The 13,199-nt window shown below is 45.4% G+C and overlaps 1 protein-coding gene and 1 long non-coding RNA gene across 9 annotated transcripts in view; one reads left to right on the top strand and one right to left on the bottom strand.

The window, feature by feature from the left end:
* The window catches only part of LOC309643390, a 2,123,356-nt gene that overhangs the window by 1,892,030 nt on the left and 218,127 nt on the right, over positions 1-13,199 (top strand). The window lies entirely within an intron of this gene.
* The window catches only part of LOC309643460 (uncharacterized protein), a gene marked incomplete at both ends in the record, with an annotated part of 100,235 nt that overhangs the window by 74,212 nt on the left and 12,824 nt on the right, over positions 1-13,199 (bottom strand). The window lies entirely within an intron of this gene.

The raw sequence follows: 13,199 nt of genomic DNA, 5'->3' as shown, positions 1-13,199 counted from the left end.
TATTTTTTTCCCATCTCTTGGTTCCTGTTGGCCTGTGCTAATGAAAACAATCCTAAACTTGCTTACGTTTGACTCTGTGCCTCCCTATATAGCCCAGTACTCTCCATCCTCTCTCCCTATTCTCTCTTTTCAACTAGTCGAAATACTAGTGGAGGGAGACCATTGGAGATGAAACATCTTGGTATATATCGCTAGTTTTCTGTGTCACCTGGCTTTTCTATGTTTCTGTTGAAACACTCTTTTGAGAAGTCTCTGATTTCATTTTCTACATGGGTACCCTTTAAGGCTCAATATTGGAAAAGAAGGGGATCAGAGTGATCAACCCAATGTGGTATCCTAACGTAACAGATAAGGAAAGCAGCAGGCTTTGTGAGGCAGTCAGTGATTTGTCCAAAGTCACACAGACAGTAAACGTCAAAGTCAAAACTGAAATTAGGTCTCCAGACTTGTAGTTCAATACTTTCCCTCATTATTCCACGCTATTTTGAATCTCCTCCTCAATTTAGGGGCAAAAGAAATCGAACGCAAAACTTTCCAAAGTTTCTTTTCTTACCTGACATGGTCAGAGAAGAGGAGACATCAACTGCAGGTACAAGGGATGAGGAGACAACACTAGAGGATGTCTGAGTGGCTGCAGCTGAACGGCGCACGTGTCCAGTACAAAGGTCACTGGTTACTGGTCCAAACGGCTCCACGGAAACCCCAAGACCTCTACCAAGTGGTAGTAGGTTTGGTAGGAGAGTGATGTCACAAAGCAGGCAGTTGAAAGGTATGAGCTAGCCAATAGGGAGGTCCGATCCCCAACAGGAGGGCGGGCTTGGGTGAAGAGAGCGTAGGAGAGCTAAAACAACCCCTCAATTTCTGAGCTCTGGGGAGGAAATCCTAGAAGACAGATTTACCTCCCCCAGGCTCTTCCATTAGGGAAATCATTGCAACATTTCTTACAGACGTTCATTAATATAATTAACTAACAGTTACTTATATTCTACAGAGTATTCTATTTTATGTATCATATACTTAGAGCTATATAGATCTTATTTAACTAGTATCCTTAGGAAGGAAAGAGCCATGTAGTTTGAACTATTACAGTTGTAACTTGGTTAAAGAGCAGGGTGAAGTTTGTTGAGTGTACCCTGTGGAGAATGTTGTGGTCCAAGGCTCTTCTCTTTTAGTTTCTTCTCCTTGACTCCTACCTTCCTTGGGCTGGGCTAGGCTGGGGGCCAGGTTGGACTTGCGACTTAACATTTCTCTTCCGCTTTCTTTTTTTTTTTTTTTCTTCCATTATGGGCATTGCTTCTAGGACAAGCCTTGGTCTTGCATTGGATGTTCCTTCCTGTCAACTTCCAGCAGCAGGAGTCTTCTTTTCAGTGCTTGATGCTTCACGAAATAGACTCTGCCCATTGGCAGCAAATACCAGAGAGCCAGGAGACAGAGCTGGTTGCAGACCTTTCCTCTTCCAGCCTTTGGTTGCAATTGTTTTGCCCATGATTTGCTAGCTCTAGTTCCTTGGGCCACACAGGTATCCTGCCATCCAGCTCTTTTTATATGTGAGAGACATTCTGAACACTGTCCCTCTTTCTTTGCACAGAAGTATATACAGTGTGGCAGTTACCGTAATCTCCTCCCCCTTGCAAACAGCCCCTCTAGAATCTCGGACCTCTAGGACTCTCTGTCTTGCATGCTTGGGTGCAAGGCCAAGCACAATGAAGAGGAGAATAATTAGAGAAAGAGGAGGACATTGGTGGAGAACTGGGAGCAGGTAAGGTGAAAGGGCACCGGAGAAAAGAGATGCATGTAGGTTTTTTGGTTTCTGTGGGAAACAAGTTGACACACTTGGGCCTCATTTTGTATTAACAGAACAGAGAGTTGTAGATATAAGTAGCTAGATCGTGCAGCAACTGCCATGAAGTCTGTACACTGAAGAGAACAGTCTCACATCTAGTTTTCATTTTGTTTTATGTCATATTACCTTATTTATAGCATTCACTGGTATGTTTGTAGAACGCAGATGTTTTCAAATGCTCTGGTTTTGTCTACATGGTTATTTCCTTGTCCTATTTGTAAGGAATCCAACATTGTAAGACATATTGCATGTTTTTCTCTTGACGATTGTTTACCTTGAAGCGTCATGAGCTAACTTGAGCTGTTGGATTTTGTGGAGAAACTTTAAAAAGGGTCTGTGAAAAAGGCATTGTGGTGAGTCGCATTATGCACCCGAGCGTAAGGAGCAGATATCTGCCACCAGCCCAGCTTGGCCTGGATTGCCTCTGTGTTAGTTCCCCTGGTTAGTGCTTTTCTCCCTAACCACTCTTGTGACTGTGATAATGTGAGTTAAGGGCTGAGTTGCTAGTGATTTATGTGTGAGGTAGGCTGGTTTGAGGGAGGAAATCTATGGACCTAGTCATTTTCCTTGGTGGTAAGCTTTCAGGGGTGCAAAGATCGATCTTCCTGGGGACTTCTCTGGTACCAGGAAGATATCGCATAGATGGGACCTCCAAAGACACACATTTAATTTTTAGGCCTGTTGTTCCTATTATGAGATGTGAGTTTCTTCACTGATGGGGATGCTGCTTATCTGAGAAGAAACTGTGAAAGGTGGTGTAGTATAGAGGTGTGGCTTAAGCTTTTAAGTTTTCTTCAAGGTTTTTCCCCTAAGCTTCATACTTCAGACGGCCTACTTACATGAGACTAGTATGTGATGTCAGGCTAACAACTTCCTAAATACCTGCAAGCCAGATCAGTGTCTCTTTTCTCTATATTCCCATGGAAATCAAGGGTCCCGCCGAATTTTCCATCGAAACAGTTGATTTGTGCTGTCTCTAGGAATTCTAAAGGGCGTACCGTTGCTTCCTAACCGGTGTCATTTGGGAGATCCCCCTCTGTACGTTCAAATGATTAATTTTGAGACTCTGCTCATGTGTGCAGTAAACCCTTTAATTCCCTAAGACCTTCCTTTCCTCCATCTCATACCCCATTAAGCCCGCCTCAGTTTATCTCCTGAATTTCTTTGGAATCTGTCAGCTCTCCCTCAACATCCTAATACTGAACTTGCCTGTCTGTTGCGATTAGGTCCTAACTAGTGTCCATATATCTTGTTTCCCTCCAATCCATTCTTCACACAAGAAAGCTTCAAAGCAAGTTGGAACATTGCTCATAAACATCGCTCACAAACATTGTTTTGAGAATAGAAAACACACTGGTGGCCTTTAAGACTCTGCGTGCTCTAGAATCCTCTCTGCTTCTCTAGCCCCATCTTGTGCCACGTTTGCCCTCACTTTCTATGCTTCAGATACACTGAATTAACCTTAGTTCTCACTCATCTGACAGAAGTCAGTTGAGAAATTATTTTTCACTGTGATTCCTAGCATTAAGGAATTTGATGATCAGGTTTTGTATGAGGACTAAAACTAAACTGGGAAGTGGAAGAATTGCGTTTCAACTGTTTCAGTCAACACGCATGTATTAATGATACCTAAGTATTGAACACCGGGCTAGGTTTCATGAGGGATACAGAAGTTCTGGCCATCTCTGGTTTTGGGTATCCCTTATTTGTTGAGACCTTTGCGTTGTTTGGTTGCCTTTTGTCTGTTTTCCAGATGGGAAAACAGGAACAAGGGAAGTATAGGTTATTACTAGGTGGGGTTGAACAAGTGGAGCAGCAAACTGCAAAGCAGAAAGAAGAGGGACGTACTATAGAGGGATGTGATTTCCATTTTCAAGGCGCCTGCGTCCTGTGCAGGGAGACAGCCTAACATAAAATGTGCCTAACAAAAGATCTATTGACTTCTTACTAAAAATCTCCAGTTCATATAACCCAGGGGTTTATACCTTCTCCTTTAAAAGTTCTATTCCTGGGACTTCCCTGGTGGTCCAGTGGTGAAGACTCTGCGCTTCCAATGCAGCAGGCGTGGGTTCAATCCCTGGTTGGGGAGCTAAGATCCCACATGCTGCGCAGCCAAAGAAATTTTTTTCAAAAGTTATACTCCTGTGTTGTTGAATTTAGTGGTTTAGATTTTGTTTGAATGTTAAGAAGATTTCAGTTTATTTACCAGGAACAAACAAAACATAATGTAAAAATAGTTTCCCAGAAACGATTTCCATCGTTCTCTTCTTCCCTTTCTCCCGCAGACTGACTGGTGTTTCATCTTGACAAGTTCTCTGAAGTTCTCTGTCATTCCATAGGAAAGCGGTCTGGCTTGGAGGTTGCAATCCCAGGGAATTTTTCATCAGCGGGGAAGTCTCCATCACTACAGAGGAATCAAGGGAGAAGTCAGTCCCGGGTAAGTGAGATGCTCCCCCTAAACACCAACACAGCAGTCGTGTACCTTTCAAGGGGTTCAGGGGCAAGATGGGCAAGGCATTTCTACTAACTCTTCTTAAGGATCATGGACAGTGTGCCCTATGCTACGAGGTAAGCGGTGACTGTTGTAATTCTTACTGGTGATCATTTCATGTCACTGATCCTTGGCTCTCTTTGTATCTCATAGGACTGTTGTAAGTCCAATACAAAATGAGTCTTCTTTTTAAAAAACTGAAATGTTTTACAAAGCCTAGCATTCTCATAGAGAGTCCTTTGAATTCTCCCCACTTTCCCGAGAGGCTAAGAACACTTCACACCATGAACTAGGAGAGGGGGTAGAGCCCTTTCTGATGAAATATAGAAACAAAGACAGAGTCTTAGCCTGCTTGCTCTCTGGACAGGATCTCGGACCACAAGGTCTTAAATCCTGGTATAAATGACGGAAGTGAGGACAGTTCAACTGGCACTCTCATAACAAGAGTTCTGAAACACCTTCCAAAGAGACTGTAGCAGTAGACGAGGGAAGGGAGTGCTACAGTGTGGTAGTACAGGGGGAATGCTCGGCTACAGCAGTGAAAAATGTGGTACCTATTGGTGTGCTCTTGGGGTTCTTGTACATGTAGCATAGATGACCTTTACAGTGTCCCTCCCACCTTCCCACCTGCATTAGGTGTTCTGTTTTTTTGTTTGTTTTTTTTTTTTAATTTACGTTTATTGATTGATTGATTGATTGAACTTATTTATTCTACGTATTTATTTTTTTGGCTGCACTGGGTCCTCATTGGTGTGCACGGGCTTTCTCTAGTTGCGGCTAGCGGGGTCTACTCTTGGTTGCGGTGTGCGGGCTTCTCATCGCGGTGGCCTCTCTTGTTGCGGAGCATGGGCTGTAGGCGCGTGGGCTTCGGTAGTTGCGGCTCACGGGCTCTGGAATGCTGGCTCAGTCGTTGTGGCACATGCGCTTAGTTGCTGCACGGCATGTGGGATCTTCGCAGACCGGGGCTCGAAGCCGTGTCCCCTGCATTGGCAGGCGCCACCAGGGAAGCCCTAGCTGTTCTTACATAGAGTCTAAAAACAGAGAGCACTGAGAGAAGGTAGTGGTTATTAAAGGCTCAGGATCTAAATTCTACCTGTCTCTACACCCCTTCCCAGCTGTCGATTTGACCCCGTTTGTGAATGCCGACCTCATTCTTCAACTTTCTCTGCCGTTTGTATACTCACCTTGAAAACTTGTTTCTGTGATGCGTTGAGCAGACACAGGGTGGCAGATTGCAGAGGTGGAAGCTGGTGGTCGGATATTTGTGGGCTGAATCTCCTTCAGTCCCATTCCCATTTCTGGTTGCGCAGAGGCCCTACTTCCTGTGTATGACGCGGAGCCATAGGATTGCGGGCAGGAGCCAAGTTCTCCATACAGTGAAGACCCCAGTGTGCCTTGGTTATAGTAATATACCTGGCTTCCTTCCTGGTAGGGAAGTGACAGGCGGCTATGCCCCTGATTTGTTCGTGGGCCTCCTGATACAGCAGTTCCCTTGGCTCTGGCCCTGTCGTCAGCTGCCCCTAGGAGGACTCTGAGCCCTAGCCACTTCTCTGGTAGATTTGCCTATTCCCCCACTATAATCACACCTGAATAAGGCAACTCAAACCTTTCAGAGATGTGTCGTGAACCTCTTGTTTTCTGAAATACCTATCTGGTGGTTGTGAGACTTAAGGCCAACCTCCCCGAGAGACTTTGTTTCTATTTCTCCTAGTAAACCTAGACTCATCTCCTGTCACCTTCAACTCTACTCCAATTGTGTTCTTTCAACCCAGACCCCTGACCCTGCTTTTTACTTCTGCCATTTCATCCTCACTCCTGCTTCCTTTCCTAAATCCATACGTCTCTTTTGGCCTTCCTAGCCCTGGGCCAAGTTCCTTCCTCTTTCCTCAGTTTTTACCCCTTTCCTTCATTCTCCCATCCAACTTTCAGGCCTTCCTTTCTCACGCCCCAGTTAGCAGCATCTCAGAATTCGAAAGGTTTATTACTCATCTATTAATTCTATTCCATTTACTTATTCGGTTCTATACCTATCTTACCTATGTATGGAAGAACCGCTGGTAGCCAAGGTGGCAGCAAGAATCCTAGCAGCTGTCACCTGACGTATCCGTAGTAGTCAGCAATTTCCATTTCTTTGTCCCTCTGGGTGAAAAATTGCAGCTTCCCCGAAGAGGTGTATCTGGCAGCATTCTCCCGTTGTTGTTGAGCCCGCCTCTTCATGGCCTCTCGCTCTGGCCTCTGCTCTTGTTCGATGGGCTTTGACATGACTGGCTCAGGCACGTTGGGTTCCCTCCATGGAACTCGTTGCTTGCTGAAGTCTTGGAGTAGAAGTTGGGTTTGGAGCTTGGGTGGGGACTGGCGCTTAGTCACAGCAGGGGGAACAGGCTCGCGCTGGAGAGAAGCGCCAGATGAAGTTTTGTAGGGTGCAGGCCTAGGAGCAGCAGGCTGAGGGACACGAGGCTGGGTATGGTTGGTCCAAGCCGGTTGGGTTGGGTTGGCCACAGTTGGCTGAGCTGGTTTGGCGGGACCTGGCAAAGAGGCAGGAGCTGGCTGGGATGAATTGACTGCAGCAGGTTGAGCTGAGTCAGTAGAACCAGGCTGGGCACGGTAAGCCACAGCAGGCCGATGTGAGGCCAGAGACTGTGGCCTCCGAGGAGCGGGTCGAGCTTGAGGCTTGTCCCAGGCAGAAAAAGGCAGAGGTATCAACTTGACCTTCCCAGGAGGAGGCCGCTCACACTGGGATGGAGATGGACACTCTGTTTCAGCACTGCTGTCTGCTTTCTGGGCTTGGACTTGCGTTTTCTCAGGCCTCTTACCCTCACGTGGGGTATGCCGCCGTGGCTGGATCGCTGGGGGTGGCTGGGGGTCTTTGGGGTTGCTTGAATTTCCCAAGAGCCGACAGGAAGAGAGCCCAGTTTTCGTCTCATTCTTCTTCCCCAGCGCATGAAGAACCTTCACAGACTCCAGCATGCGCACGCCAAGGGAGGTTCGAGGCTTTTGAAAGCTCTCTTGGCGAAGCTCAGTTTGGTGTTCCTTTCGCTTCGTGTTGGGGATTGCTGGCTTGTCTTCTGCCTTGACTTTGTTCCCTGACTGCTTGTTCTCTTCAGCCTTGTTTCTTCCTCTGGTCCTTTTGGTCTTTTCCTGCCCATGGCTCTCAGTTTTGCTGATCTTTCCGGATGCAGCTTTCTGAGGTTTGCCTTGAGAGTGCTTGGCCGTGTTCGCAGGAGCCCTGTCACTGACTGCAGCAGTGCATATAACCGCTTCTCCCCCTAACAGGCACTCTGGATCCTTTGGCTGGATTTTGGCCTTGGGAGCACCACCGATAGGCTCAGAGGCTTTCTGTTTGTTCTTCCTGGGTTGATCAGAGGGAACCTTTACGACACTTGGCTTTTCCTGCACCTGATTCACCTTAATGGCTCTGGTGTCTTCAGCTTTGATCACGTTGGGACCTTGGGATCGATCAAGATCTTTCCAAGAATTAAAGAGCTGGGGAAGGTGAATATCCTCCGCCAGTGTAGTAATGTCTGCAAGACCACTGCTAGGTTCAGTCCCATTTTCAAGTGTCCCTAGGTCCTGACGACTCAGGCTGTTCTCTCCCAGATCAGCATTTTCAGAACCAGGCTGCTCCTCTTGGCTGAGGGGATCGGTGCAGGCCAGCGGCTGGGGAATATCAGGGATTCCCAAAGGGAGTAGTGGAGGATCTTGGTTTTCTATTGGGATCTGGTAGGCCTCCAGAGGCTTTGACAGCTTGGTTTTGATATCCTCCACGTTCTTACTCTCTGTTTGTCCCTGGCTTGGAGCTGGAGGCAGGGCCAGGAGACGCCTGGCACTCTGGACTGGAGCTGTCACTGAAATGTCCCCAAGTTCAGATGGTGGGTTACTCTCAAGTATGTGACTGTTTCTGCTACTGCAGGACTTGGGGAGTTCTTGAGTTTGTGTCACACAAAACGTCTGGCTTGGAGGTTGCAATCCCAGGGAATTTTTCATCACCAGGGAAGTCTCCATCACTACAAAGGGATCAAGGGAGAAGTCAGTCCCTGGTAAATGAGATGCTCCCCCTAAACACCAACACAGCAGTCGTGTACCTTTCAAGGGGTTCAGGGGCAAGATGGGCAAGGCATTTCTACTAACTCTTCTTAAGGATCATGGACAGTGCCCTATGCTACGAGGTAAGCGGTGACTGTTGTAATGCTTAACTGGTGATCATTTCATGTCACTGATCCTTGGCTCTCTTTGTATCTCATAGGACTGTTGTAAGTCCAATACAAAATGAGTCTTCTTTTTAAACAACTGAAATGTTTTACAAAGCCAAGCATTCTCATATAGAGTCCTTTCAATTCTCCCCACTTTCCCGAGAGGCTAAGAACACTTCACACCATGAACTAGGAGAGGGGGTAGAGCCCTTTCTGATGAAATACAGAAACAAAGACAGAGTCTTAGCCTGCTTGCTCTCTGGACAGGATCTCGGACCACAAGGTCTTAAATCCTGGTATAAATGACGGAAGTGAGGACACTTCAACTGGCACTCTCATAACAAGAGTTCTGAGACACCTTCCAAAGAGACTGTAGCAGTAGACGAGGGAAGGGAGTGCTACAGTGTGGTAGTACAGGGGGAATGCTCGGCTACAGCAGTGAAAAATGTGGTACCTATTGGTGTGCTCTCGGGGTTCTTGTACATGTAGCATAGATGACCTTTACAGTGTCCCTGCCACCTTCCCACCTGCATTAGGTGTTCTTTTTGTTTTTTTGTTTTTTTTAATTTACGTTTATTTATTGATTGATTGTTTGAACTTATTTATTCTACGTATTTATTTTTTTGGCTGCACAGGGTCTTCATTGCTGTGCACGGGCTTTCTCTAGTTGCGGCTAGCGGGGTCTACTCTTGGTTGCGGTGTGCGGGCTTCTCTTGTTGCGGAGCATGCGCTCTAGGCGCGTGGGCTTCGGTAGTTGCGGCTCACGGGCTCTAGAATGCAGGCTCAGTCGTTGTGGCACATGGGCTTAGTTGCTCCACGGCATGTGGGATCTTCCCAGACCAGGGCTCGAACCCGTGTCCCCCGCATTGCATTGGCAGGCGGATTCTTAACCACGGCGCCACCAGGGAAGCCCTAGGTGTTCTTACATAGAGTCTAAAAACAGAGGGCACTGAGCGAAGGTAGTGGTTACTAAAGGCTCAGGATCTAAATTCTACCTGTCTCTACACCCCTTCCCAGCTGTCGATTTGACCCCATTTGTGAATGCCGACCTCATTCTTCAACTTTCTCTGCCGTTTGTATACTCACCTTGAAAACTTGTTTCTGTGATGCGTTGAGCAGACACAGGGTGGCAGATTGCAGAGGTGGAAGCTGGTGGTCGGATATTTGTGGGCTGAATCTCCTTCAGTCCCATTCCCATTTCTGGTTGCGCAGAGGCCCTACTTCCTGTGTATGACGCGGAGCCATAGGATTGCGGGCAGGAGCCAAGTTCTCCATACAGTGAAGACCCCAGTGTGCCTTGGTTATAGTAATATACCTGGCTTCCTTCCTGGTAGGGAAGTGACAGGCGGCTATGCCCCTGATTTGGAATCTGAGATGGTGCTCCCTGAGCAAGCCTGGCAGAAAGTGATGGATATAGAGGGACCATGTTATTGGCGTCTGAAGTTTTATCATACTGGGCTGCCATAAACATGGAGGAAGCAGCTGGGTGCCGGTCAGTGAGTGCCAGAGTAAAGTCTCCGAGTGAAGAGGAATTCTTTTCAGTGCTTCCTGTGATGTCCCACTCAAGAACACCTGGATAGGAAGGAGCTGAAGTGGAGATCTGGCTGTGGTCAGTAACTCCAGATAACATAGTCGTGCTGGAATGTTGGTAAAGGTAGGCACTACCCATGAGTGTCTGGAAAGAGGTACCGGTAGCCGATGCCGAACTGACGGCAGGGGCAGAGACTCTGGAGAAGTTGCAGACACTTCGTGTTAGGGAAGTTGCATTGCTCACCACAGGAAGACAATGCTGCAGAGAATTTAGAGTTCCAAGTAGAGATGGATTTTGGAAATTTTCTGTAAGAACAAGAGGGTCATGAAAAACTCAGGGAGGTTGAGAAATTCTCACTACGTTTGAGGAACAGCATTATCTTAAGGTTCTTGCTCTCAGGACACCTCTACTATCGACCCTTCCTGAGAAACCCAAAATCAGACAGTTAATGATGGCTGTAAGGACTGAGCAGTTTTCCACTCTTCTGTATTAACTGCCTGTGCTCCCATCTTGGGCACAGATGGGCAGAAGAGCCAAGTGGTATGGTTCAGACATTGTTCTCTAGGCTGGAAGCAACCTTCTCCCTGCCCTGTCTTTCCCTTCAGCCTGCACTCGTACTGACTTCTATGCTATTTCCTAGACTGGAAGCATTTTAGAACTAGGAGGCCCTTAGAGAACTTTCTCTTTTTTCAGTCTCATTTCACGAGTAAGGAAACTGAGGCTCAGAGAGGTCGGGTTGACTTGTTCAAGTTCTCTCATTATGTTAGTGTCATTACCAGGTTTCAGAACCTAAGTATCCTGACTTCCTTGCCAGGACTCCACTCTGAGCATGATAGTGCCAGAAAGCAGGAGAAATAGAACTTATAATATAAGCATTTTTTTTGTCCATTAGAAAACAGTACGGCCATTACCATTGTCATCTTCATTGTCTCCCTTTGCTTGTGCAGTTCCCACGCTATTACCTAGAGTTGACGTATAGCTCAGTCCAACTGGTGAACTGAAAGAGTCATTTTTGCCCTCTTCAAGCCTGGTTTCTCATCCTACCTCAAAATGATTACCCGAAAGTGGATTTCTTAAGTGCTTTTGGAAAGAGAAAAGTTATCTGATTACTTCAGATTACTCATCTATAAAGTGGTTATAACACCACCACCAATAATAATAGCAGTAATAATTAATAGATGAATAAGCTGATCTATTGCGTATGATTTATATGGAGGAAGATACAATAAGTTCTAGAAAGACAAAGAAAAATCATGAAAAACATGTTACGTAACGAAAAAGAAATCCATAGATATTAATGAAAACTGGGGTATGTGGGCAAGTATCAAAGCCTAATGAATTTACTAACAAATGACATTCTGTACCATACATGCAATATTATGAAAGTGAATTTTGCCCACTCTATTTTAGTGAATACTATTAACCAAAAAACACGATGGAGGTGATAGAGGTGAATGAATTCCTAGCCAATGCATACAGACAGAGACGATAAATCAGTAAAAAATGCACAACAAGCAACAGAATGCAACAAATGTGAATGTATAGGTAGCCACAACATATGTAGACAAGTATTTCAATGAAAACCGGTACAAAGCAGACAGCAAAATAGTAAGTGTAAAAGAGTTTCATTATTGTGCTCATTCATATTTTTACCCAGCAAGTAACAGGTATTAAGCCTAGGAGAAATATATCTTTCCATGAATATAACTCATATAATAAGCAGAAAGGAAGCTTAAAAAGTATCAAGAAGGTTTTTGTATTTATCCTAGAACTTAGAATCATCTTCCACATCCAAGAAGATGACATCCCAAGACCTCAAAAAACCATCATCCCTAGAATCCAATTAAAAAAGATTTTCAAATGTAAGAAAATCCAAAGGACTCCACAACATTGTTTTAGATAAATGTGGATGTTTGTGTTTTCTTTTTTTCTTTTGCCGCGCCGCGTGGCCCTGGCCGTGAAAGCACCGAGTCCTAAAGCGCTGGACTGCCAGGGAATTCCCTAAATGGGGAATTAGAGATGTGGGGCTTGACTTTTTCTTTTTCTTCTCCGGTAGCTAAGATCTACAAGCGAACGATGGCTATTGATCAATGTGCTCTCTGTGTTAGGAAGGAAATAACTGTAAAAATGAAAAGCAACCTTGCCTTAGAAGCTACATATCACACAAAGGAAATAGTCCTTCTGATTCAATGTAGAAGATATCATTTAAAATGTTTAATTGGTCAAATGTCTACCTAGTTTAAAAATTAGAAAGAATAGAACACTGAAAAGCAGCCCCCTAGATAACCACTTTGGTTTCTGGTTTCTAGGAAGCATCATTTCTAAAACATACTTCTAAAATGTTTCTATTCCAAACTGTCAAGTGCCAGCTGTATTCAGAGAGGCAATAAAAGAAAGAAAACGGAGTATGACTTTTCTGATAGGCTGCCCTTCCTGGTGATCCCCTGTTCTGGCCTTACTTTCCTTCTTAGTCTGTTAATGTAAGGATTTGCTACCATCAGCTTTGTTTTGCCCTGCTCTGAGCAGATTTCCCTCTGTGCTGTTTCTGCTTTAATTTAAAATCTTTGGCTCCCATCAACATTCCATGGCAAACTGCCTCTTTCTTGAGAGCTCCTCTATGCTTTCCCTCTTCATTCTTATATTTTTTTCCCATCTCTTGGTTCCTGTTGGCCTGTGCTAATGAAAACAATCCTAAACTTGCTTACGTTTGACTCTGTGCCTCCCTATATAGCCCAGTACTCTCCATCCTCTCTCCCTATTCTCTCTTTTCAACTAGTCGAAATACTAGTGGAGGGAGACCATTGGAGATGAAACATCTTGGTATATATCGCTAGTTTTCTGTGTCACCTGGCTTTTCTATGTTTCTGTTGAAACACTCTTTTGAGAAGTCTCTGATTTCATTTTCTACATGGGTACCCTTTAAGGCTCAATATTGGAAAAGAAGGGGATCAGAGTGATCAACCCAATGTGGTATCCTAACGTAACAGATAAGGAAAGCAGCAGGCTTTGTGAGGCAGTCAGTGATTTGTCCAAAGTCACACAGACAGTAAACGTCAAAGTCAAAACTGAAATTAGGTCTCCAGACTTGTAGTTCAATACTTTCCCTCATTATTCCACGCTATTTTGAATCTCCTCCTCAATTTA

This window comes from Balaenoptera physalus, assembly GCF_965194825.1.
Source record: "Balaenoptera physalus genome assembly, chromosome: 15".
Lineage (NCBI taxonomy): Eukaryota > Metazoa > Chordata > Mammalia > Artiodactyla > Balaenopteridae > Balaenoptera > Balaenoptera physalus.
Note: the sequence above shows the minus strand (reverse complement) of the source record. Positions and strands in the feature narration are given on the sequence as shown.